At 52.3% G+C, this 3,484-nt stretch overlaps 1 pseudogene, besides 3 other annotated features; it reads left to right on the top strand.

The window, feature by feature from the left end:
* Positions 1-3,484: part of a sequence feature (heterozygous, Esmeraldo-like haplotype) that runs on past the window's edge.
* Positions 90-141: a sequence feature (GA-rich).
* Positions 698-2,692, top strand: Tc00.1047053510077.20 (annotated as a pseudogene).
* Positions 2,723-2,748: a microsatellite.

The raw sequence follows: 3,484 nt of genomic DNA, 5'->3' as shown, positions 1-3,484 counted from the left end.
GCTGTGGTATTGCATCCCTATCTCTGACGATCTGAAAGCGTACATGATAACACCGGGTGGGATGGTGAGGATTGTCTTGGGAACGTGTGTCTTCATCTCTTTCTTTTTCTTTTTCTTTTTTCTTTTCTCCCCTCATTTTTTGTCTAGGGAAGGGTGGCTTTCCGCTTCTCTTTGCTTTTTCCGTTGAAGATTTCATTTTGGGGGCGGAATGGTCTTTTTTTCTTTTTGTGTGTGTGTGTGTCTGTGCCTTGTGGGGGCGTTGCTCGCCGTGCACTTCCACTCGACAGACGTCCCTGCCACGACCTTCACCGGCTGCCAATGGCACAGCGCTTTCACAACCTTACACTCTTCGTAATTTTACTTTTTTCTGTGGGCGACGGTTATCCGAGCTGCCCTTCCGGGTTGTTTTTTGGGTGCTCTGCCCTGCTCCCCAGTGACGTGTCTGATGTATTGCCGCTGTCGTTGTCTTTTTCACTTATTGAAAACACACACGCTAGGAAATCAGGCGCTAACCGCTACCGTGAAATTCGAAGACTCTGAAAGGACCAACAACAGCACGCACACCGCCCTCACACATATTTATATGCAGTTACGTGTTGCTGCTGTCAATGCACCCCGCACAAACAACCGTCACCGCGTGACCGGAACAAGCTGAAGGAGGAGGGAAGGAGGAGAGAGTGAGCCGCAGAGGCCCAACATGTCCCGGCGTGTATTTAATTCCACGGTGTTTCTCCTCCTTGTCGTGATTATGATGTGCTGTGGCAGTGGAGGTGCACACGCTGTGGAGAGCAAGCCAGGGGGTGTGCAGCTGCCGCAATGGGTCGATATTTTTGTGCCGAATAAGACGCAGGTGTTGCCAAAGGATGGGACTGATGAGACTGGGGTGAAGGAAGCATTTGCCGCACCCTCTCTCGTCCGTGTTGGTGGGGTAATGATTGCATTTGCTGAGGGCTTCCTCGAATATAACGGCCATCACGAGAAATTATTTGGGACTCGTTATTCCGACATTGTGGCTGGGTACATCAAGGCTGCGGAGACGTGGCCGTCCATTGTCGCTGAGATCACCAAGGGGGATTGGAGGGCACGCACCGTGCTTGGCAGTAGGAATGGCGATGATCGTTTGCGCGTTTTTTGTCGGCCCGCATCCATTGCAGGGGACAATAAGGTGTTTCCACTTGCGGGAATCTGTGAAGAGAAGTACGACAATGATGATGAGGAAAGGGCGGCGGGTGACTCAGCTATTCAACTGGTTGTTGGTGTGGCCACGCAGCCCAAGGACGGCGAGCCGAGTGGAATGATCAACTGGGAAGAATCCAAATATTTCTTGCAACAGATCTCCAAACACACTCAAGGCCACATGAAGGATTTTGTGACTGCTGGTGGCTCAGGCATTGTGATGCAGAATGACACGCTTGTGTTTTCCCTGAGTGCGAGGAACGGGAAAAACCAACCTTTCTCCATGATCAATTATTCGACGGACAAGGAGAACAACTGGGTGTTCCCAGAGGGCATTTTTTCTGTGGAATGCCTTGGCTCCCGCATCACCGAATGGGAGAATGGACAGATTCTCATGATTGCTGACTGTTTTGAAGGCCAGAGTGTGTTCGAGTCGCGTGACATGGGGACAACGTGGAAGAATGCTGCCAGAACACTCTCAGGCGTGCGGGTCATTCCACACTCAGGAGTCCGTTGGGACGAAAGTTTGCGTGTGGGAGCCCTCATCGCTGCGACCATTGGGGGAAGGAAGGTGATGCTGTACATTCAGAGAGGGTACGCCTCGGGGGAGTAAAGTGACAAGGCGCTCTACCTTTGGGTCACGGACAATAGCCGCACGTTCCATGTTGGGCCCCTTTCTACGGATCATGCTATGGGTGAGACGCTTGCCAACGCCCTGCTGTACTCGGATGGTGCGTTGCACCTTTCACGAGAGGGTATTGTGGGAACGCGCCGGGGCATATCCCTTGCCCGCCTGACGGAGGAGCTGAAGACGATCAACTCCGTCCTCAGCACTTGGGCGCAGCTGGATGCCTCTTTCTCCGAGTCTTCCAGACCCACGGCTGGTCTGGTTGGGTTCCTGTCCGACGCATCGTCCGGCGATGTCACGTGGATCGACGAGTACCGTTGCGTGAATGCAATTGCGACAAAAGCAGCGAAGGCCAAAAATGGGTTTAAGTTCACGGGGCCGGAGTCCGGGACAACATGGCCCGTGAACGGCCGGGAGGATAATAACCAGTACGGCTTTGTGAACTACGATTTCACTATTGTGGCGACGGTGATCGTCCACGAGGTTCCGAAGAAGAGTACTTTTCTTCTGGGTGCGGGTCTGGGGGACGGTGCCGGCAAGAAGATCATTGGGCTCTCGTACAGCATGAATAAAGGTGGGAGACGGTGTTTGACGGCACAAAGGCAGCACAGGACAGCACGTGGGAGCCGGGGAGAGAACACCAGGTGGCGCTGACGCTTCAGGACGGCAAGGGCTCCGTGTACGTGGATGGTGTGATTGTGGGGAGCCCAGAGACGATACCAACAGTTGGGGCGCGGGGACATGAGATCACACATTTCTACTTTGGGGAGGCGAGGGGGACATCAACAGCAGCGTGACGGTGACGAACGTCTTTCTGTACAACCGCCCACTGAGTGTCGGTGAACTAAAAATGGTCAGGAAAGGCGACGGTAAAAAAGGGAAACGGTGACGATTCCATGCGTGGGGGCGTGTCTCGGGTGCTGCTGCTGCTGCTGCTGCTGCTGGGGCTGTGCGGCTTTGTAGCCCTTTACTGAGGAATCGCAGTGAGGACTTCCTGCTTCCAGCGGGAACATATGCGTCTTTCCACGCGCTCTTTCAAACTAATTGCCACTTTTTGTGAACACTTTGTTTTGACCATTTTATTTTACTTTAGATTCTTTTTGCTGCGCAGGGCTTTTCCTCCATGTGGAAGCATGCTCTCCCCAGCACCAGCACCGCGGGGTTGTTTTTTGTTTTCTTTTTTCCACCCCGTGTTGTGGTCCTCCGACAATTACGGGATCTACTGAGTGTTTTTTTTTTTTTTTTTTGATTGACCGGAGACGCTCCCGGCATTGTGTGCCACGCCGATGGCGCCGGCTAATAAAAAAGACAATGGAATGGGGGCACGAAACCGCGCCGGGTGTCCCAGTGGAATATAAATAATGTGTGGGCACCTGGTGTTTAAACGACTGGAAGGAGTGCAACACATTTATTTATTTCTTATCTGCAGGCGAGACACACACACCGATTTGGAGGCCACGCACCAACGTGCAGGTTTTTTTTGGTTTTTGGGTGAATGCATAATGGAAGACGAATACATCTTTGTCTTTTTACTTTTCAGCATGTGTGCCGCGGCTTTCCACAGCGTGGGCAGCCGTGCAGTGCTGCGTTTCAGCAGTCATCCTGTTTGTTCTTTTTGTCTGGCACTCTTGTGTGGTTGTGTGTCCCCTCAGATGCTTTGCTTTTTTTTTTTTTTTTTTT

The sequence above is a fragment of the Trypanosoma cruzi genome, genomic scaffold, assembly GCF_000209065.1.
Source record: "Trypanosoma cruzi strain CL Brener 1047053516599 genomic scaffold, whole genome shotgun sequence".
Classification (NCBI taxonomy): Eukaryota; Euglenozoa; class Kinetoplastea; order Trypanosomatida; family Trypanosomatidae; genus Trypanosoma; species Trypanosoma cruzi.
Note: the sequence above shows the minus strand (reverse complement) of the source record. Positions and strands in the feature narration are given on the sequence as shown.